The sequence below is a fragment of the Fistularia commersonii genome, chromosome 9 (genome assembly GCF_037954325.1).
Source record: "Fistularia commersonii isolate RoL2024-O1a breed Wild chromosome 9, RoL_Fcom_v1.0, whole genome shotgun sequence".
NCBI classification, from domain to species: Eukaryota; Metazoa; Chordata; class Actinopteri; order Syngnathiformes; family Fistulariidae; genus Fistularia; species Fistularia commersonii.
In genome coordinates this window covers 11,155,734-11,179,342 of record NC_141292.1, presented here as the reverse complement: position 1 = coordinate 11,179,342, position 23,609 = coordinate 11,155,734, and the positions used below count along the sequence as shown (strand labels likewise).

Sequence of the window (23,609 nt, the reverse complement as noted above, 5' to 3'; positions counted from 1 at the left end):
CAATCACACTTCTGTGAAATCATAGTGTCCACTCAGGAAGCAACACAGATTCATTTTGACTTGTTTTAAGGACATTACATCAAAGTTGGATCAGCCTGGAGTTTGTTTTTACACTTTAATTTTGAGTGCGATTCCTAATCCAGACCTCCATGGGTTGATACAATTGATTTCCATTGATCATTTTTGTGTGATTTTGTTGTCAGCACATTCAACTGTGTAAAGAGCAAAGTATTTCATAAGAATATTTCATTCATTTAGATCTAGGATGTGTTTTTAAGTGTTCCTTTTATTTTTTTGAGCAGTGTATATCCAGACTGGCCCGGAAAACGCCCTCAGTTGAGAACAGGGACGCCAGGATGCTCAACCTATTCAGTCTGTCTTCACCACAGCCCAGCACAGGAGAACCAGTGGGATAGGGAACAGATGAATTTCTGATCTTTTAAAATATTTATTGGATATAAATATTTTGCACAGCTCTCGAGCTGGATATGTAGATTTTATATTCGTCCAAAATGCATCATTTCATAACCAGCCAGCAAACCTGATTGATTCGAAGCTCTTTTTTTTTTTCCTCATGAAAAGTGGCGTCGAGACGATGAGAACGGAGGATGGATTTGATATTGAAACAGTGCTATGACCCAACGTTTTACTCTTAAAACATTTATATAAGTGAAAGACGCATAACCCAAGTTAACCACCCTCCACTCCTGGTCGAGATAGGAGGAGTAGCTTTTGTCTGCAAAGGCCTCGATTCGAAATCTGAAGTTGTCACACCGCTAGTGCTGCAGGTACTCAAGCATTACATAATTACTCTATGCTCAAACTAGGGCAATGCTCCGTTCCTATCAGAGCTCAAGAGTGATTTCGCTGTCAATGCTTCTATTCCAGTATAAAATACAATTACATGCTGGTAAAATGGGCACATACTTTATATTCTCCACCTTTTTTTTTTATATCCAGCTTGAAAGAAAACGGTCTCGTTTCTAGATTTAATCACATTTGATTTTCCAGATGAGTCTTTAAAGTATTCTATTCTGTTCAAAGTGTTCGGGTTTCTGTTCGCTCACGATAACACGTTCAAAAATAGCTCGAAAGACTTCAAAAAAATAATTCCCCGCGCAAATGAAATATATATTTACAAAAGAACGCTGTCTATTATACAAATTAAAGAAAAAAAAAGACGGAGCCAATCTTGTAAGTGGGTAAAATATACACTGTAAATATGATATCGGCTTAGAGAGCCTGAATGTTAGCACGGGAGAATGGCACAACCCATATAGCGCCGCTTTTGAACAACAGAAGATTATGCTTCGCAGAGGCTGATCTGACAACACAAGCCGAGAAACTTGATAAACCTCAGAGAAAAGAAGGGGAGAGAAAACCGGCAGTGAGGGACCTGCCAGGTATATCCGTCTTGCTGTGTTCGGGCGGAGAGGCAGCCGTGGCTGTCAGGGGAGGACCCAAACAAAGCCAGACTCAGATAGAGAACTGACAAGGACAGGAAGACAAAAGGGAGACTAGCTGCTCTTATTGTGTAACACTGTCTCCGTATCACATCACCACATCCAACGGTCCAGCTACGGAGCTGCATCATTCCACAATGGAAGCCAAATATGGTCATGTTCCTCTTCCTGGACTGCTAACTTGAGTTGAATGCGGTGCAATATTCTGCTCAAGAAGTATCTGTATGAAATTAATCAGTACAGACACAGACTATAACTGACTTTCCCATGAAACACACTTCTAAAAAAAAAAAAAAAAAAAGATTATATTACTCATCAGCAAAATCTAACGAATATATGGCTCATATTTTTACAAAAAAATATAAAACAATACTTTATATTGTGGCACTTCCACATCAATCACACCTTCGATTCTAGCGTCACAGTGTCTTCCTGTTCATATCAAGAATGTCTCCGTTGGCACTTCTAGTCATTCTGTTCTTGCATGAGTTCACCTCGAAATAACTTGTTTAGATGATACAGACAAAACAATGTTTTGGCTTTTACTGTGTTGCATTACTCAGTTTACGCCATCAACCACTGAGATACTGGACGCACAAATATGGCTCCATCTCTGACCCTGGTACTATTTGGAAAGCCTATAAAGTCGTCTTTAGGAAGCGGCTGATTCAAAATCATTCACTCCCAAAGAGGGTGTGAAAAATGATATAATCTAGAAAAACAACTGAAACTTTTTTAGCTGCAAATGATGAAACAACCATATCAAACAACAACATACTGTCGGACACAAACATATTGCGATTTGAAATAAATAAAATCCTCTGAGATGCAACAGTAGAAGTTTCTAGACTGGATTACAAGCCTTGGGCCCAGGAGAATATGGGTTTCCATTTGATATTTATACAAAAACTAAACAGCCTTGTTGGTCCCAAGTTATGAATATACTTCAAAGAACGGAGACAGTGCCCTCTTCTTTCAAGTATTAAAAATAATTCATCACAATAATCCACAAAAACCCATGATTTCCCAACTGTGTGGCAGTAAATACTACCACAGAAATTGGAAAATATATTCCCTTCACCAATGCACCCAGACTACGTAGTATTTGTTAATGACCAATCAACTGCATATCATTTGTCAAACCCTCTGCACTTTGTGTGTGAAAATAAAAAGAACTCACACATCTGTCTGGGTTTCTCATTAAATGCAGAGGTATTATTCTGAGTCTTGCGCGTTTTATATGTAATACGGTACATGACATTGGCCTCCGTATAGCAATCTGATGTCATAACAGTGTATCTTCCCTATTTTCTGGATTCGCAAAGCAGGGATGCCTGTTCTCATTCTCTCATTTTGGCATTTGCCCCTGAGCTCTCAGCTATTCCGCTATTAGGAGAATACACTACAATTCTACTTGTAGATGAGGTGTGCCCAATACGTCGAGCGCGATCTACCGGTCGATCGCAAAGGTTGTATGGGATTGAACGTTGACGTCAGCCGATCCTCCTCACTATGAAATTTGTCACTTAACTGACAGTCGGTCTGTCCGATCTGACCTTTTCTGGTCTTTTCTAGAACGGCGCGTTCTTGCAAGCTAGCGAGTTAGCTTCCAATTTATGTCTCCTGAACTTATGGGTATAAAAATGAGTGGTAAGTAAAAAGACTAAAACGTATCACTTCAATACAGAATGGAAGATGGACTTTTTTTTTACCATGTCATTTTCAAAGTGCGTTTGCCTCATCTGCCGATCTGCCGTCGCTGTACAGAAAAAGGGAAATTTGGAATGGCATTTTCAGACCGTTCATTAAAACTATGACACCGATTTCCCTCCGAAAAGTGAGTTGAGAAAGAGAAAAGTGAAGGAACTAAAATCCCAGCTGTCAGGACAGCAGTGATTTTTCTCACAGTTAACTTCAACTCTGCTGCTGACTCCATTCAAGTCATCACGATAAGGTATTTACCAAAAAACCCTGAGGGTTCATGCAGTTATGCAAGATCCACAAACATTTATTGTGTTAAGTATACTCAGTAGATATACAGATAGATATATATTCAGCATGTTTAGTGGAGGTAGATCATTTTCACATGGTCATTTGAAAAGTAGCTCACAAGGCAAAAATGGTTGGGCACCCTTGTTGTAGATGATTTGCATGACACAAAAATATTATCTCTGGCAAATAAATAAGTTTTCTCGCCTATCCAGTTCCAAAATTAACCTTACGAGAACTGAAGTTATGGCTACACCAAAACCTGCTTCAAAATAACAAGTAATTGGATTTCTGATTTGAGGGATCCCCTACGGTATGTTAATATATACACAGTCAATTGTCTGCAGAAAACAGCAGACAAGTGACAAATGACATCATCCTCAACCAACGCCACTGTATGCTGAACGAAACTGATAGTCTGAAAATACAAGACTTAATGAGCTATCTAATTTTCCAGTGTTCAATGGTCCCTCATTATATGTTTGTATTAGTCTGAAAAATTATTCTGACCCTCAAACTCCGCACCCGATACAGAATATTGTCACAGAGGATATCAGCTTCGGAGCTAAAGATGAAAATCGAGTTGTAATTGTAATTCAGTGTTAGGGCTAACTTAAATTATACATTTTGAGGATGCTACAACTTGTGCATTTTTTGAAATGTTTTATGTTTATTTCTTTTTTTTTAAAATAACACAGGAACAATGTCAGCTGTCTTCAGAGCTGCAAAACAAAAAGGTGGCATTGGACATTCTGCAACTGACTTCACACTCACTATTCAATCAAATATCAATATTTGAACAATGTCAGACCAGATCGGATCTTTCCATTTAACATATTCAAATTTATTACCTTAATATTTGCGTAACCACATATGCCGATATAATATATGTGAGAAAGCGGAAGAAAAACAATGGCTTCTTCGTCGAATGGGCCGCAGGAAGAGGCTCCTTCACCCCTTCCCCCCGCCGCCAGTGAATCACACATTCACAGCTCTGCTTAACACCCCATAACATCTTGTAGAAACAGTGCTATACTGCAAAGCCAAGGGATACACACACATTTCTGTGCCAGTTTAAACCTTCAATATGCACAAGTAAACAGAGAAATCTGTTCTAGAGATAAACTTTGATAATTATGCCTTCTCTTAAGGGGAAAACAACTTACCCAGGACTTAACAGCTCTCAAAGGACACCATCGCAGATCTCTGCCTAAGTTCAAATGTGTGTCTGTGTATATGTGAGTGAGTCTGAGAATGGTTTGAAATTTGTGTGTGTGTGTGTGTTTGCGTATCTGTCAGAATAGTCAGTTCAACATTTAGTTCATCCTGTCTCTTATATTTTACAATAAATATATAAAACTTCAGAGGAAAAACTGCTACTCTTTTTTTCAAAACACAGCAAAAAGTTTGAATTTTAAAACAACTTAAAGGGGAAGCTAACAAAGAAACCAAGGATAAAATATACAAATGTAATCAAAAGTCAAGTGTTTCTTTTGAGCACAATGCCATAGAAGCACACAAACAAGAAACTGCGGATCAGAACGGCACACTTTACTAACATACTGCCACCAAGGATCACAGTGCCCACAGTGAAAAATCACATGCTTCTAATGTCATTTCTTTTCCTGTTTTGACAATGTAAGTCAATTTCTTGCATGCATGGCCTCCTGTCATGACTGATCTACTGTTTTTTTTCTCTGTATTCCGACCAAAATTAGACCATCAGACAAGTGTGATTCTTCCGTTTATAAATAACCGGAGGTTAGGATGAGACTTTGCTGTAAAGCAAAGCTCACAATGACGTGATGATGCCTTAGGAAATATTCCTCAGCCACATGCTGACTTTCAAATTACATCAAATTAGATCTGATGATACATTTTGGACAGAGCTGCTGCTCTGACACAGTTTTTTAACATTGGCAAGGTTGTTACAATGGTACTAAGAAGTAAAATCCTTTGCCGTGGCTTATGAACCATTTGGTTCAAACTCGAGAGTTGGTCGACATAAATGGTTAGTTCATATAAAATTGCTATTGGAGAAAAAAAAAGAAGAAAAGTCAGTTGCCTCAAAACAAAAATTCACCTGAGACATATTTGGCATTCAAGAGATTCAAGCACAACCATAAGTTAGTAAAAACGGAAAATGGGCAAATCCAGCTCCACCAGCATTATTCCATTCTGCTATGTAGGGTTATTTTCCAGAATGATAAAAACGTCATATTGGACAGAAACAGAAGTGTGTGTGTGCCAACCTCACTACTTGTGTGTCAGGAACAACAGCTAAGACCACATCTTCTTGTGTGTTGGCTAAGAGCCCACATAAGGCATAGTCAGGCAGGGGGAAAAAAATTGCTCATCCCTGCAGCATTTAAACAAGCTCTCCCTGCTGATTCAGACAGAGTAAAATCAATTACCAAACCCCTGCTAGCGTTAATTTTGGGAAGATTTACAGCTTGATGCAGATGTGGAGGATGCAGGATTTCAGCGTATGTTGTAAGTGTTTCGGCAAAACAACCATATCCTCTTTCCCTTTTTCTCTCACTCATTAATCCAGACGGACCACGCTAATTCTTGAATTTCAAGAGACAGGACAAGAAATCTTCTGAAAAAAACATGCTCAATGTCTGATCTAGAAAAACTGCTTTATTCTGCACTTGAATAAATTATGCAGACAAAATACAGTTGAACTGTACGAGTTAAAATATGCATGTTGAAAGAGGAAGTCGGCCAGACTTGTATGAAATATAACTGTTGTTCGCTATTGCACGATTACTTTGATGCATTTTGATCGAGAGAAACCATGGAGATACATCTCCCATGTTGTGCGCTATCTCTGAATGTTTGCCCACAATTCTTGGAAGGATTGTCATTACTCAGATGTCACAGTGGGAAACACTCTGTTCCGCCTGTCCACGAGTGGAAAGCCACTGCTGTCGCCTACAAGCTTTAGACCAATATTGATGTATCACGTTTCTATTACGCCAAAAATGAACCACGCAGAATGATATCGATCATATTTTAGATGGATGATAAACAAACGTGTTAGTGAGATACATTTACGTTCAATTTTCATCCAAGCATCGACACGCCTCTATTCTTAAAAACATCCCCGGACAAAGGATATTTCAGTCTATTAAATCAGATGAATCTCGGTGAAATCCAATGTTTGTGCGCATGATATTAATCCTCTTAAATAACAGGAGTGACAAGGCATTGTTAAAAAAAATAAAGCCTAAGTCTGATCTTTGACTAACCTTTAAGCAAATGGAAGCAGGCGGTGTTCATGCCAATTTCAGAAACTGATTCTGAAAATGAGAAAGATTTGTTAGCAGTGTTGCGTATTGTAGAATTTATCAGAATGTTGTCTCTGAAGCATTTCCAAATGTATTATGTTTATTGCTAGATTAAAAATTTCAGAAAAAAGGTTATCCGAACCAACCATGATACATGGTTATATAGCAGTCAAAAACCTGCAACATTATATTAAAGATTGAGTAGTCAGACACTGACTGCAACTAAAACCTCAACGATATATTGTATCTGTTTTGTTTTTTTTTTTAAGTTAAAGATATTCAATACATATCTAAATGCACTGCGGACAGCAAAGTAAGAATATCATTGTACAGGGAAACACGTTCCCACACTGTACACATGAGAATAAACACGATGAATCTTAAATATTGAAGATGTTACTTGAAAATCTAGACAAAGTTGTGTGAAAATAACCAGGAAATTCCCCGAAACATACCACATATCACTAATTAGGAACAATTGAAATTATGTATTTTAAAAGGTACAGGATTGCAAATAATGAGTAAGATTTCTATTGTTCAAATAATACTATATGGCCTCCGGGCACAACTAATATTATTGCTTCCCCATCACCTTTCACAATAATTTCATGAAAGTATTTTGAAGTATTATGAAACAACAGAAAATTTTGGACACAGTCCATTTGCTTGTTTTATGTTACTGACATTAAATTTCCGAAACCAGAGCAGTTTTGTTTATATATATATATATATATATATATATATATATATATATATATATATATATATATATTAGTTTTAGAGAAGAAAGGCTTCTCGCTACCATAACAGCAGTGTTAGCACTCGACCAAGAAGGTCCGAGGGTCCTGAACCTTTCCATGTTGAGTCTCAATTTTCATCTTATGTTTGCGTAGGTTCTCTATAGGCAGTCCAGCTTCTTCCTACAGGTATGTCTGTCATACACTGACTTTAGAAGGGAATTTGTGTGTGAGAGGTTGAGTGCCTAGCCTGATGGAAAATGTGTGCAGAATTAGTGATACAAATCACGGATGGATGGAAAACTAATCAATATTGTTTTACTTAAAGGGATGTTGCCGGTGTCTATTGGTTACATGTTACTCCTTAAACATTAATCCACTCATTTAATTCTCTTTTGATGGAAACATGCATGTGCATAAGTGTACACGTTAGTTTGTCTATCTTTAGGAGAGGCGCATTTGTCACAGGCTCAAGACCTGAGGCAAAGTGAAGACTGTGGACACAGATGGCAGAGGCTAATGCTGACATAGTGAAGCATGTGCTGAGTGTGTGTGTGTGTAAGTGAGCGAGTGAGTGAGTGAGCGAGTGAATGCGTGTGTCTGATTGTGCATGCAACCATGAATGACTTATATAACTCATATCTTCAGGCATACGTTAGCTTTAAGCTTTATTGCATCCGCACTTTCCCAATCTCCTATCTGAAACCTCAGGACCCAAAATCCCCCCCAAATTATAAATGCGGCACGAATTCGCTCATCAAACAAACACGCATGTATAAAACACTCAGTGTCTAAGGGAACCCTGTTGTTGTTGTTGGTGAAAATGGAAATCAGAGTTTAAAAATATCTGAACATCAAAGATGGGACGCACCAGAGACGAAATCCTAACCCAGCAGACAGAGTGCACAACATATGAAGCCCACAAGACTTCAAAATAGGTCAAAAATGCAGAGATTTATTCCGTAAAAATTCACATTCCATCAAAAGATTAATAGGAAAACATTAGCAAAAATCCAACAAACCTTCTCATTTTAAATAGCTCGATTTCTCTGCATCCTTCGTTTATTGGTGTGTGTGTGTGTGTTTTAGTGCAGGCCTGCACATCACATGTGAATTCACTGGCTGCCTCCAGCTAAGCGGGACACAATCCACAGTTTTATGGAGGGGAGAAGACAGGAGTGGCAGGGAGAGGCCTGCACAGCCGCTAGCAGAGATTAACTTCCCCACAACATGACAAACGCCCTCATTTACCTGAGTTTTCTGCTTTTTCTGTTGCTCATTTGAGTATTTGCTTGCAGAGGTACATTTTTATGATAAGATAGTGGGTGTTCCCTTCATATTTTACACATTAATGTTTCAGAAATTTTAGCTTTAAACCTGTGTGGTAGAGCTTTGCTTACTGTACCCTTAAAGTACCGCAATCAATGTGTATCATCAAAAAGACCAGATGGAGGCTTTGGAAAATTCAACACAACTGTCTTTCCAGAAAATCGTGGCCCAGTTACTCAAAATATTTCACGTGTTTTGTGATGAACAGTTTCTTGTAGAAACTTCCGTGCTGAAATAAAGTGAGCAACAAGATCATGAGCTGTGAAAAGGCATTTCTGTTAAAAAATGTGCTATGTTTTTGAATGTAATTTTATATCGAGACAAACCCCACGGGGCCCTATCGTGCAAACAGAACGCAACTCAAAACAATTAAGTATAAAGGGATAAAAAGCTCTTCAGGCAACAAATAAAGCAAGAGGATTTTTTTTTGTTTTGTTTTTGGTGATTTTATTGGAAAGTGTTCCTTAAAAGGAAAACACATATTTCAGGCATATCATGCCAGATGTGCAATCTGTCCCGCTCTGATCTAGATTCAATGTACAAACGCAGTCACAGAGAGAGACAGAAAGAGAGAATTCAAGTGTGCAAATTAACTTCAACTGTGCCCTAACTAATACATCGAGGCTGCAGCTGCATTGTATATGACCGAACGGACCGAGGGAAACGTTAGCCTCCGCAGAGAATTCTTTGGCCAACAAGGATTATGAGGGCAGAGAAGTGTGCCTGGGGAAGTCTGTGCGTAGAGGCTACGGGAGCAGTTGATGAGAGACCCTATGATGTGGGCAGCAGAGCTTCCCATCACACTGATGACATAACACGTTTGATGTCAAGAGGACCTATTGTTTTTCTCGGAGCCAAACGGAGAACACCAGAGGGCTGGGAGTACAGTTTGAGGACGATCTGTGTATTGTAATGAGGAGCCCGAGAGCCGGTTAGCGATCGCGTGGGCTTGGATGACCCTTAAACTAACAAAATGCTTGATTGGATCTTCATGTTTCGAATACCCAAGTACACGCATACACACACGCATGCACGCACGCACGCACGCACGCACGCAGACAGAGGAAACACATCAAAGATGTAAGATTAAATATATGCATGGAAAGGCTGACATGCATGCACACACACATAAAAATGCATTCAAAAATAGCATACATTTGTATACGCCCTTCTGTGCGCTCACAAATACACACATTACAGATAAATACACAATCATGTGACTCCAGTCTCCAGGAAAACATACTGCCGAAGTGCTAAATAATTTATTTCTGACCCCATTGCAACAGTGGCTAAAATGTACAGCGTGCTAGAAAAAAAATCTTAGCTGATGTTTCTCGGCTGACTTCTACAATAGATTAGATCCGAATCCATATATGACCCTGATTTTAATTTCAGCATTATGAATGGATTATGGTAAGAGAAACAAAGCAATGTATGGAACTGAAAACAGTGTCAAATAGAGGACTGTCTCAGAAAATTAGAATATTGTGATAAAGTTCTTTATCTTCTAAAGTGCAATTAAAAAAGCAAAAATTACTTTTTCATGATATTCTAATATTTTGAGATAGGATTTTTGAGTTTTCTTAAGATGTAATCAGCAATATTAAAATAATAAAAGGCTTGCAATATTTCAGTTGATTTTTTAATTAATCTAGAATATATGACCTTTGTGTTTTTTTAATTACATTAAAAAGCATAAGTTACTTTTTCATGATATTCTAATATTTTGAGATAGGATTTTTGAGTTTTCTTAAGATGTTAGCCATAATCAGCAATATTAAAATAATAAAAGGCTCGCAATATGTCAGTTGATTTGTAATGAATCCAGAATGTATGACATTTTTGTTTTTTATAATTGCATTACAGAAGATAAAGAATTTTATCATAATATTCAAATTTTCTGAGACAGTCCTGTATATATTACGCATTCATCGGACGACGCTTCAAAATCTACTGTAAGCTTTAAAAAAAGCCCAAAAAGCAGAATACTCAGCTATGAAAATCACATTACGCTGTGAGGCTCACCTCGTTCCGTTCCCTACATGTTGCATTAGCCAAGAAAGCGTCTCCTCCACATCACTGCATGAGATCCAACCATCCCTATCAAGTAGAGTAGGTGTTTGGCTATTTCACTGCCTTCTCTGGCACTGCGCTCTCTTTCCACTCGTCCAACCGACTCGGCAACGATTGGATGGTTTGTTCAGGGGAATGTTCGGTAGCACTATGTATAGTTGAAGGGAAAACGCAAGCTTTTCCCACTGGTGTTTCTTCTCCGAACAGCGTCTACCCCGTGTGGCCAGTTCAAACCGAGTCCGAGCGAAGTTCACCTACATGTCTTTTCTTGGGTTGCTCATGAATCAGAGCTACCGCTGTTCTTAAGTGCGACATCAGTGCTGGCCCTGCCTCATTCCAGTTGTCTCCCCGATCATCTCTGCGCTGCAAGAATAAAACATCACCACCCATCTCAATAAAAACAAAAATAAAAAAAAATGCCATTTGACCAGTAAAACCTTTTTAGCACCGGTGCCGTGTTAATTGTTAACATCCTTTAAAAGCCCTCATATAATATTTCAACATTCACTTGAGTGCAAATAAAACAGAAACCTATATTCTTCTCATTCAGATGGCTCCATGACTCACATATTGGACATTTCACGTAGGCAACATAGTCTTTTCCTGTCTTGGGCTGCGTTATAGGAGCCCGGCTGCCCGATTATTCTATGCACAACTTAAAATACGCACCCTGGGACGGCCTAATCAAACGGATGAAAGCTGAATGATGAAAACGGATGTTCTGCCAATAAATGTGTGAGCTGATCCCAAAGCAACCACAAAGATTCTGCCATTCTCCATGGCTACCCGGGAGATAGGTGGCTCTTCATGAAGCTAACATGAAACAACCTTGTATTCTTCATACCGACAAGAATTCTCAAATACCTAAGTCCCCACAACTTGCTGCTCTGTAGCATACAAGCAAGGATTTAGTTCTCATACGCTATACAGCAATCAGATGTCTTCTGATCGTAATAAACCCTCATACATTGATGAGAGTCGTCCCTGGCAAGCGGACAACAAATTAATTTTTAAATGTTCAGTGTCATATACATCGTTCCAGGGTGATTCATTCCATCCCATCAAATGCTTTTTAAATTGCAAATCACCATGGAGATGGATGCGCCCATACTGCATCCAGTGCGGTCCAAATGCTTACTACGTTATACATTGGCTGTTGGCTATTGTTGTGTCCACTGCTTTTAATTGCATTGATATTAACCTCACAAAGTAGCTAATGTTTGCAAAATGGCTAACGTCTCTAAACACTGACGCAGCTCCATAGCTCTTGAGCTAGTTCATCGTGGATCACGCCCTGCAGGGAAATACCTTTTGGTTTAGCAATGACCTGCTCATCCATCACCTGCCAGTTAAAGAAATAAAGTGCATTATTACGTGGGTAAGAAGCATTATTGACCTAAACTTTAGGTCACAACTTATCTCATAGAGAATAGTGATTCTTAAAACACAGATAAAGCGATCCACAATGAAAATCAGACAGCTGGGTTGATTTGAAACATTATGCTGTTTTTTTTTTTCCGGAGGAAGAAGCAAGCACTTTTAAAGAGCCGCTCCCTTGTGCTCATGTTTGTTCGTTGAGAGTGAACGATACACTCTCAATAAACATTGCGCAGTACAAGAAGCGGCGTAGACAAACACTGCGTATCGTAAGGCATATAGCTCAGGGCCAGTGTTCCTTGTCAGTCTTGTCTTACCTCTGTTATGAGCTTTTCTAAAATTACACTGGCCAAAGACGCTGGCCGATTGGTATGCACAGAAGTTCTGCTTTCTGCTGGGTATCGCTCATGTCCAAGTTCTCGCGACAGGAAAAAAAGTTCATTTTCTGCACACCGTTGATACGGCATTTGTGATGTGCGACAGCTGAAAATCTCAGCTTGGAAGGATTCAAATAGAAAATCCACTGTAAAAATCCTGCATGCTGCAGGGAACTTGCTGCACAATTTCAAAGATAAAGGAGGAAAGTCACCGAATCTCAGGAGGAAGATGTCTAAGCCAAATGATTCCATGTGAGTAGTATAAGTCGGTAGTGGTTGCACCAAAAATATCCTTCATCAGCTTTGGATTGGCCAAATGCTGCGTTATCACTGTAATACAAAATACGCCAAGGACACCTACAATTTTTGGGACTCCCACTCCCAAGTTGGCTGCGACAAACGCATCGTGATACTTCAAGATTCAAGTACATCTCATACACAGAAAGAAAAAGATACTGACCTAGTTAGTAAATCATTACAAGCATTAGTTTGCCCCAGGCCGGCATTCCTTCAACATGTAGAGGGAGGAATGTGTTATTCATTTTTAGCAATGACGTCTGAATTAATAAGCGTGTAAGATAACTTTCCTTTTGCTGTGATTCAAGCCATTCTTTAGGTACATCCAATTCCCAGGCAGCTCTTGTCTTTTCTTTTTCTGAGTTGTTTTACGGCGGTTGGTACATTTGGAGTTGTATAACGGGCACTTTCAAGTACGACTTGGCGCCAAGGTTATTTTGCAAGGCTTGGTGGCCTTCATCCTCTGTTACTGCCTCGTTCAAAGTTCATTCTCCCTTAGGTTTCATTTCTAATGTGCAATGGTTCTGAAATACTAAACGCACATTTTTGCAAAATGAGAGATATTCATATTAACACGAGTGTTGGACAATTTGGAAAGCACCATTTGTGCCTTTGGGAAGATAGGGTAGAAATTATATTTTTTATCTTTTTTTTTTTTTTACAAAGTTACTGACTGTCCTTATGATGTTTTCCTTGTGATTTCTACCACAGTGGCATTTATTCAAATTCGGCAGAAAAACCTCAGCTATCATAATGTGCTGCTTTTCTGACATATAGTTTGCTATAGTATTTTTTACACCTAAGTATCTTTACATCTTGCGCGACACTTGAGCCTTTGCACAAATATATACAGTATCTATTACTTAATACTACAGAATTACTGTAATTTCTTAATGTGGATACAACACCAGATCACTTTACATCAACTGTTAATCATCTCTTTGTACGTGAACTGAAACACGTATATGACGATTATTTAATGGCTCCTGTAAAACTGCAAGGCAGCTGTAAATGGCAGCACTTTCCATTCCATGTGAGCAAGTGAGCGAGATTCCAGAATAGTTGAAGGGGCACGTTTTTTTAATGTCATCTTCACAGACTGCTCTTTCTGGATCTGTGTGGCTCTCGCTGGCGTTTTTTGTCCAGCAAAGGCCCCTTTTCAATCATTTAAACACTACCAGACAGCAAACACGATGGAATTAAGGCTTGTCGGAGGGAAAGCTCAGATGGAGGCACAGGTGAGATTGGGGTAATAGGATGTGATCAGGAAGTTATTCAGAGAAACTGGGAGAAAAAGGAACGAGATAATGTGTGACAATGACAGACCGAAGGCAACAGAAGGACGAAAACTCGAGAAATATAGAGAAGAACCTTGAAATTACAGCAGAGAGTGTGAGGCTATTAGTCCTGTGGAATTAGCAAGCCTTCTATCAGTGTGATACTTCGAAAGGACACTTTGAGCAGCTCTGCTAACTCGTGCCAATACTGTAAATGACATCATATTACTTGAGTCACAGAGGCTTTTGGAGATGTCATCCACTCTCTCTCTCTCTCTCTCCCCAATAAAACCAAGAAGCACATCTGCCATCTTATTTTCTTCCAAAACAATGCTCAGTGAATACACTATGAGAAAGGTCAGGTGAATCAAGGCTCAGATACTCATCTGTATCACTTCATGAATCAGGAAATCATTTTTAAATGAGCAAATACATGCACTATATGAAAACATGCTCTCAAACTTTATATTAAACTCTGTTTATAGTTTGACTCTAATCAGATATCTTCTCTGACAATCCCTGTCTTTTCATTTCACTTTCCGTCTCTGCCCCGCCCTCCTCCATCATTTCGCTGCTCCCTCTTTCCTTTAATATAACTTCGGTACATCTTGAAAAGCCACAAGGATATGAGAGGAGAAAATGCTCCTTTATGGTTTTTCTCTCTCTGCTAGCGCCGCCAGCTAAAATGACATCAACACTCTCAGCGCATATGCCAGTAATCAATATTGTTCTCACTCATATCCAAGCATGCACTTGCACTTGGGAGCTTCCCATGTTGTATGCAGAGGCATAACACGCATGGGGTGAGGGTAACGGCAAAGGGCAATTGATAGCGTTGCTATAGCAACTGTTCTCTGTCAGGTACAGAATGCCAGATGACGGAGAGTAGGAATGAACTATCACATTTTACTTTTCTTGATGCGAGCGTGAACGCTAGCACTGCAAACCACATCTGATTCTGTGTTTTAGCATCATATGCAGGTAGATGAACGTAAAGGAGCAAAAAAATCCTAATTACAATGCACTATTGTTTATACAGCAAAACTCATATGTACACATAATGTATAGGATGGATCTGCAGCAGAAATGTAGTGCTTATTAAGCACCGAGGAGATAATGTACCATACAGTATATCGTTGGAATGTAACATGGAACTCATGTGTTCCTATAATTTACTGCTTACTTAAGTAAGCTGTTGTCTATTTATCGATATGTGCAACCACACACTAAGGTTGAAGGGATAAATGATGCGTCTGTAATTCATAGTTTTGCAAAATATCGCTATATACTGAACATTGTCTGAAATCAGATATTGTATCTTGGAGTATTTTTTTTTATAATTTTTTTTTTTTTTTAATTAATTCATTTATTTTATTTTGTTCGTTAAAGGCTATCGTCACAATCACTGTTGAATCGTCTCAATAATCCTTGGAAAATACCGTACGTTTGCCTGCAATTAGTATAAATTACCCGAAAATTAGCACAAAATAATGAACAAATCAACAAAAAGTCACATGGAAAGCAGAAAGCATTCAAGGTGTGGTGGCGATATTAAAGCAGTAGGCCGTTATCAGAAAATGAGCAGGAAATGGAAAATTCAGGGAGGGCGGAGGTGTAAGATGTTGTTGTGTAATTGTTTAGACTGTGTAATTAAAAGGTCAGTTCAGTGTGTGTGTGTGTGAGATTTCCTCTAAATGTGTGTGAAAAGTAAGCATCTAATTATGAGTTAGATGATCTTACTCCTCATTATGGCAGGGAAACATTTAATTATGCGTATTGTGTGTCTCACGTGATTTTCCCTGACACACATACACACATTTCTAGGCACAGATATTGGGGGGAAAAAAAAAGGGTTCAAGAATATGTTGATGTTTCCACACAATCCAGGCAGACCTTAAGCAACATTTTGATTTTGTCACGAGGGTTTTCTTTTCGGTGACCAGACTCACTGATTATCTCAAGAGGAGGGAAAGGAAATTAGCCGCCAGACAGAAAACACAAGTTTCATTTCCTCCCTCATCTTGCTTCCCTCTCTCTTTCCCAGCCTCCGGCAGCCAGCTGAGCATCAGCTGGCACAGTCCAGCGGTCGGCCAAAGCGAAGACGGGAAAGAAATGGACACGGATTAGAACCGTACGGTAGGAACGAGATTAGGGGAATAAGGATGATTTTTCTAACCAGTCTCACAGCTCTGTTATTAAAAGTGGAGGAAGTGCACACGTGCTTTTGTACACCAGTTCTTTCCAGTTCCTTTTCCTGTTTCTGCTGGCATGTCAGCTGTCTTCATAAATGCATAAGCGAGCCCGTGCACAGTGCAAGCATTTGAAGTCTATAGACTGCGACGCACAGACAGACACTCAAACGCAACAGTTTCAGAGTAACTCAACCAAATAATGTATTGCAAAGGAAAGGGACTGTGTTTACTTTTTCTTTTGTCAGCTTTCAGGAAAATCTTATTAAAAGGGATGACTTCAATTTGAATTTAAGTGTTTTTAATGCATGGGCATGATATCCGTTCGGGACATTTATTTTCTCATATTGACCATTTTATAAAATATGCTGGTTTCGGTCTGTGTTGCTTCAATAAAGAAATACTTGGGATAATTTATACATGCCGCTGCGTATAATTTTAAAAATTCAACGCATTCTTGAAACTTGCATTTTATGAGACACGACAGCAAGGGTTCCACCCTCAGTGGGGTTTTTCATTTGCCTTGTGACTTCTCCTTTATAACGTCAAATAAAACTGTAGTTTGACCCTCACTGAAATATCTGGAGGTTGAAACCTTTTCATGATGTAATAAATGTATTTCAAAAGGAGCTACCAGTAAATAAATGCACATTAAAAGGAGTTATGAGCAAAAACCAGCCAACTGTCAAATTAATTCATATCCGGTCCTCGAGTTCGATAAATGAGTGAGTGATAAATGAGACTCTCCTCAGTGCAGTTCGATATTTATAAAATCAGATTTGGTTGGCAAAAGGTGTAATAACATATTTGTTCACCTCATGGGTAGGATCAGTTAAAAAAAAATATCACTTCTTACATAGTTCACTTCAGTGCATGAAAAAACATTATAAATGATATATTTTCATTTAGTGCCATCAGTCAGACACTAAATTTGCTGGCTTCTTAGTCAGAACAAAATAACATTTACAGACACTTTTAACTCATTTATTTGAATAATTTATTTATCTTTGTTTTTTTTGGGGGGGGGGGGGGGAGGCAGTAGCCAAGTCATTTCCTGTGGTATCATGTGGTTTTGACCACAGACAAGAGAAAAAGTGGCTGGTCCAGAGTCTGTTCACTTTAATGGGATAAGTGACAGCCAGAGCAGAGTATGACTGATTCTTTCCTCTTAGAGTCGCTCACTATCTGAGAGAATACTAGACCCTTATTTTTTTGTTTACAAACCGCATACAATTTATTAAGATTATGACACTAAATAAGTTTTTCCAGGTGCACAAATTAACAATTAACTTTGTTTGCAACCTGTCTTTTTCCTGGCAAAAGAACCGCTTTAAACCAGTAAACAGATTTCAAGACAATGGTGAATGAAGTGAATTAATGGTTAAAAAATGCACTTTTGTCCACTCACACAACATTTCCAAAAGCTCTAAAGGTGCCCATTTAAATTATGGGAATCGTTTACATTTTCACCTGTATGTATTTTGTAACATTAGCTGTGTGTTTGTCAGTAAATCCTTATCTTGCAGCACTTATTTGGTCCAAGTTGGCTCTGTTTCTTAATTTTGTCATTTTTATTGAGTGATTACAACTGATAGAGCATTGCAAAATATCAAAAATAAAAACAATAAAACCAAGTTCCTGTCTGAGAAATGAGGAAATCTTGAAATCCAACTATTCTATTGGGAGTTTCACACTTGGGCTGCTTTTTTTTTTTCATACTAGCCAGTGTGTCACGGTCCTGTTTTAGACTTCTAACTTTCTGTTGTGGTCTTTTCAGTTTCTTTATAAAAACCCCATTGTTTTCCTGGCGCATCATCTATAATTTTATATGGTATAGGTTGTTTTACCTTGAAGGTTCTCTGTCTTGTACATGCCCCGTTTGATTTTTTGGTACTCTTCCTCTCTCTCTTTGCTACCCAGCAGGTTTATATTTCCTCTTGTTCATAATCATCCCCTCTGGCTTTTCAAAGGGACTCTCAGCTGTTGAATATCCATCCATCATCTGCCGCTTATCCTGCACTCAGGGTCGTGGGGAGGATGCCAGCTGTCATCGGGCAAGAGTCGGGGTACACCCTCAACTGGTCACCGGTTAATCGCGGGGCCGCATATATAAACAAACGACCATTCACTCATTTAATCGTTCGGGGCAATTTTTTCCATTTTTTTTTTTTTCCAATCAACCCGCATGGTTTTGGAGTGTGGGAGGAAACACGCACAGACACGGGGAGAACATTCAAACTCCAGAAAGGTCCCCGAAGCGCTAACCGCTGCGCCAATGCGTCACCCGCTGTTGAATATGATGCGCTGAAATTGAAGTTGTGTCCTCTCACTTAAAAACCCTTTCACCCTGTACTGTCTGCACTATTAAATCTGTAAAATTTTACTACACCGTCAAATCCAATGCATGGTACACCGATATTTCTCGGTTGGTAACCAGGAGAACTACACAATTTTCTATAATGCCAGAGCTCAATCTGGGCTATGATATTTCTCGCGATATAGTCAAACAGCACTCTAAAATGTTGGACCTGACTTTGACTGGGGAGCAACTTGGGTCACGGTCTCTAACGTTTCCAAAAACTGACTTGAGGCTCTTCCCATTTCTGTAATTTCAACCTCTTCATCTTCTCTCTCCTCTGTCTTCCTCTCTCTGACCTGGAAATGGATATCAGCCAGCAGCAAAGGACTTCTTAATTTCCTCAATGCATCTGGAAGAGAAGGGAGGCTCGCTGGAGGAGGCAGGAGCTAGGATACACAGATTTATACTTTGTGGAAGTCTTCCCAGCGCCTGAGGCCGCGATATTGTTGGCAAAGCGGCAACGTGCAGCTGTGGGCTATCATTTCCACAGCGGCTACAGATACAAACACCCATGAAGAACTACATCTTAACCACTTTGTACAGGACGCAAAAAAAAAAGGCCTGCAAAACACCAACAGCAGACCCGCTGGCACATCAGAAGTAACAATCCAACTCAAAACTGTGCTTAACATCTAAAAGTTATGATTCCACAGTGGGGGGTCGGATTCACGGAATCACACGGGCTTACGTTTTACTATCCTGGAGTTTATTTAACTTGACGGTTTGATGTTTGTATACGTGTTTGGAGAGAATTCGCGTTACTATGGTTTCGATTGGTGAACCGGATACGCCGCCATCAGCTGTCATAATCCTGACATGACGGTTATAAATTCGAGTACCTAATGAAAGCTAACATTATTGGATCGACAATATCGTTCTTTGACAAATGGACAAATGAGGCCGTGATTTATCGATCTTTTATGTTCTAAATGTGCATCTTAACATGTGATCCATTCAATCTTGTCGCATGACTCCGCCAAGTAAATTAGTCTAATGGAATATGGCTTGTCATGAACACTGTCAGACCGCATAAATACATCTCTATTTCATTGAACGGGAAATGCAGCTGTGTCATTATTAATTGCAGTCTCTTTAAAATGACAGCGCCAAGGCAGGATGTCTCTTTTTTTTTAAAATAGCTGTCGCATTGATCGCTGTCTTCTCTTGCGTTCTGAGGAGAGGAGGCGCAGAGAGAAAAAGGGAACGAAATGAAAAAAAAAAAAGGGGGAGACGGAAAATATTATCACGCCGAGACCAAGAAATTGTGGTACAGAGGATATGACGAACCCGCTTCCTGGTTCCGTGTTTGTAACTCCTTGACTAATTTCCTCACCTCCTCCCCTTATTTCAGTACCTCCCACCTGAGATGCAAGAGGAGGAGGTGAGGAGAGAGGAGGCGAGGCAGCAAGCATTTGACAAAATGAGACATCCGTGCCTCGTTGCCATAATTTTAAAGAGCCGGCGATTAATTATGACACGGTTGCATCGTCTTTAGCAGGTCCTAGATTTATGATATTTGTCGGCGTTCATGACGAGTAGAATTCACTTTTAGTTTCGACCAACTCATGAAGTTGAATCATGTGAAGGTGAGAAGTTGCTTTTATATTCTCACATCATTTAAGGTTTATAGATCTTACGTAGCATTTAGCAGTGCATGTTAATATTTATTAGAAAATGTCGGAACCGATACAAATACGCGTTCATTAGCGTGAGCCGTGTAAACTTGTAAACATCATGTCATGGTTCCGGAAATAGACTTCCACAGAAGGATGCGCCTGTGTATCCCTGCTGCCCTCTCCTCCTGAAAAGACGGGTTCTCCAGGGTTGAGAACACTTTTCGGGAGACAAACGGGAGGACAGGAGACAGAAATGCAAGGATGAAATGAAAGAAATGGATCAAGCCTCTTATGTTCCTCCTGTTTGATTTTGATGTTCTTGTAGCGCTTCAATTTGAGTTTTTCCTCACTATAGTATTTTTTCCCTTCTTACCGAGAGGTGAACCCTTTGACCGATCAAGCGATGCCATAGTATGTCCTTCATACATATCAAAACATGCATTGAACGTTTGAGACGAAAATTTCATTCATTATGAAATGCTTTCTGTGTTACGTATAAATGGCACGGCTGTGACAACACGTATGTATGGGAGCACATGTCGGCGTGACAGAGGGATAACGCTTTGCATGACGCCTCAGCTCGGAGTGAGTTAATATTTATCTCCAACACCTGGCAACCCCTCAGCAGGCAAGATCCAGGAAAAGCTTCAAATTACCAGAACCACATAGTGTCAAAGCACATAACACACAGAAACACACAAAGGCAATTTGTTTGACAAAGCACCACATGTTTGCCTATGGCCCAGCGTGTCTGAGGGATCACAAGAACATTCGTACATGTGTTGATTTACCCACACACACACAAAAAAAAAAAATGCATATGCACACACAGACAGCCAGACAGTCTCTCTCTCTCTCTCTCACACACACACACACACACTGGAAATGGTCAGGACATCACTTTCTATCCATCTTCCTGTAAAAATTACAAATTCTCACATGCAGACTTTAGCAACCCACAAGAATACCATTAAATCCATGCACAGCGTAAACCCCTCCACCCAACCACCCACCCCTCCATCACTACCACACACACACACACATACACACACCCCTCCGCCCCCCGCCGTTAACACACGGCACACACCCACACTCCTCCAAACAGGTGGCTCTGCTTCAGCCAAAACACACCGATGCTACATGCTTCTCCGTCCTCATTAAGTGTAGGAATCCTCTTCTCTTTCACACCTTTTTTTTCCGTGGACGTCTGCCTCTTCATCCTTCTGCACGCATACGCACACAAACACACACACACACACACACACAGTCACCCCAGCTGCTTGGCTATGCTAACCAACCCTTGCACTAAATATAGGACTCTGGTGTAAAAAAAAAAAAATCACACACATACACACATGAGCCGCGACGCGGAGACGAGGAGAGGATGGAGCCCACGGCGCGGCGGTGAAGGAGGGAGGGAGCGTGGATGCGATAGAGGGTTTTGTTTTTTTTTTTTATATTTACCGTGCGTGTTGGCTAAGCCGGGCACATCTTGACGGAGGTGTCGCTCACTCCTTTTCCTCCTTCCTCTGATCTCCTCCCTTCTCTCTCTCTTACTGGGTGGGGAATTGTCTAACGGCTGCAGCATCAGCATCAGCTCCAGGGCCTGCGTCTCTCTCTCTCTCTCTCATACACACACACACACACACACACACACACATTCACACACACACACACACTCTTTCTCTCTCGCTCTCACTCCCTCACCACCACTTTCCTCCGCCCCCTTTCTCTTTCCTTCCCTCTCTCTCCTCCATCCCAGCCCACGGAGACACCCTTCCTCCATCGTTTTCCACCCCCTTCCTCATCCTCCACACCCCCGCTCACCGAGCTGCGGAAAGTCGCGCAACCGAATGATTCAGCTCCGGCCGTTATCCCCGGAAGAAGATCGGCAGCAGACATCTTGGGAGTCCAGGGGGGGTGCGGGATGGGTTCTGAGGCTTCATTTTCAACCGAAGAGAAAGCGAACCAGCTCAACCCACCTCCACCTCCACCTCCCTCAGATGAGGTCTGCCCGGGTCATGACCGAGGTCGCCTTGTTCCAAACACAGCCGCCGCAGCCGCTGCAGAAAATCCAAGAAATGGGGTAAATCTATAAAACCGTGGACGCCACATCTCTTTATCCGTCACATGCTTTCTATCTCTCTCGCTTTCTGGTCGAGACAGACGGACGCGCGCGTTGAGTTCGGACACGTCCGAGGTTTTGGCCGTTTAGTTCATAGGGGGGGGCGTGTTTGGGGTTTTATAAATAATTTTAGAGGATGTTGTGTCGACGTAAATCAAATCTGATTTGTTTCTCATCCTCGGAAAATCCAACCGCCCTCCGCGATCCGTCCCTCCGATGGAGTCCTGCCGGGTCAGGACTGAGGCCTCTGTGTTCCTCCCGCAAACACGTCTGATACTGCCGACGTTGCAGGATCCTGACAAATCCTAGAAATCAGGTTCATCTACAGCCGTCCTCCCCAACCTTATTATCACCGCGGACCGGTCAGCGCTTGACAATTTTTATATTGCGACTATAATAATAATTGTGAATCCCCTGTGTGAATCCATCTTTTCCCCTTCGGAAAGAAACTCTCCGTCTGACGTCTGTTTTTGACTCATTTTGCTAGCTCGCGGGTTACCTTTTTGGCGCTCAAGTGACCGACATGTATTCCGATCATTTTTCAAAATAAAATATTTTTCAAAATAAAGATCGTTCAGACTCAGATAATAAATCCCAACGGAAATAATTGATTATTTCTTGTGCGGCCCCGTACCGATTGATCCAGGGGGTTGGAGACCACTGATCTATTGCACTGTAAAAAAAAAAAACCCTACTCTCACTTTCTGTCCATTTCCATTTCTGGTCGTGACAGAAGGACGCGCATTATGCTAAAATATGTCCAAATTTTTCCCTGCCGCTGCCACCAAGCGTTAGCTCAACTGTGGCAACCGTGTTGTTGTGTTTTCCACTGTCAGAAAAGGCGAAGCGGCTCAGGGGTTTAGAGCGATCGGCATTTTGTATAAAAATTACTCTAATTAAAAGTTTGAAAATTAACAGTCAAATATAGTCACAGTAAACTGATCCTTCGGTTCCAATGAAAGGGAGATTTCAATGCACGCACTCCATGCTTCCCACCTTTGGAACAAACCCCCCCCAAAAACTTGAGATTTAAGAAACAGCTGAATTTTAAAATATTGGAATAAGTTTGTTCCGTTGCTCCAAACTCTCTCTGTTTTTTTTATTTTTT

At 40.3% G+C, this 23,609-nt stretch overlaps 1 protein-coding gene across 8 annotated transcripts in view; it reads right to left on the bottom strand.

Moving 5' to 3' along the window:
- The window catches only part of LOC147231218 (RIMS-binding protein 2-like), a 73,974-nt gene that overhangs the window by 34,818 nt on the left and 15,547 nt on the right, over positions 1 to 23,609 (bottom strand). Inside the window, exons 1-2 of one of the 8 annotated variants that reach the window (XM_086152484.1) lie at positions 21,841 to 21,894; positions 6,707 to 6,757 (exon numbers count right to left, since the gene is read on the bottom strand). The exons of 4 other annotated variants lie outside the window; for them this stretch is intronic. The gene's annotated coding sequence lies outside the window, so the exon portion shown is untranslated. Of the gene's footprint in view, positions 1 to 6,706; positions 6,758 to 21,840; positions 22,059 to 23,609 lie in introns of those variants that run through there. 3 more of the 8 variants (XM_086152486.1, XM_086152485.1, XM_086152483.1) reach the window with 3 other exon arrangements.